The following is a 236-nucleotide window of genomic DNA, read 5'->3' as shown; positions in this document are numbered from 1 at the left end:
CGAAGCCGTCGCCCCGTCTTCGTACGCAGCCAATATTTTGACGGTGACATCTTACTCTACGCAGGTGAGGTGGGGCCGTAAGGGCGAGAGTTGGGCGCAGGGGATCGCTGGTTCCGCCCTTAAGGCTTCCCCGCACACTACCACAGTAATGTCTGATAACAAAGGAGGGGCCCCGGGGTCTCCTCCTGGCCCCCTACCTCCCTCCTGGGGTGGGGGACTCGTGGTCTTACTCCGAC

General features: G+C 61.9%; 1 protein-coding gene across 1 annotated transcript in view; it reads left to right on the top strand.

The window, feature by feature from the left end:
- The window catches only part of LOC119587126 (protein patched-like), a gene marked incomplete at its 3' end in the record, with an annotated part of 106,921 nt that overhangs the window by 95,859 nt on the left and 10,826 nt on the right, over positions 1 to 236 (top strand).

The sequence above is a fragment of the Penaeus monodon genome, chromosome 22 (assembly GCF_015228065.2).
Source record: "Penaeus monodon isolate SGIC_2016 chromosome 22, NSTDA_Pmon_1, whole genome shotgun sequence".
Classification (NCBI taxonomy): domain Eukaryota; kingdom Metazoa; phylum Arthropoda; class Malacostraca; order Decapoda; family Penaeidae; genus Penaeus; species Penaeus monodon.
The sequence above is the reverse complement of the archived record's forward strand: the minus strand, read 5'-3'. Positions and strand labels throughout refer to the sequence as shown.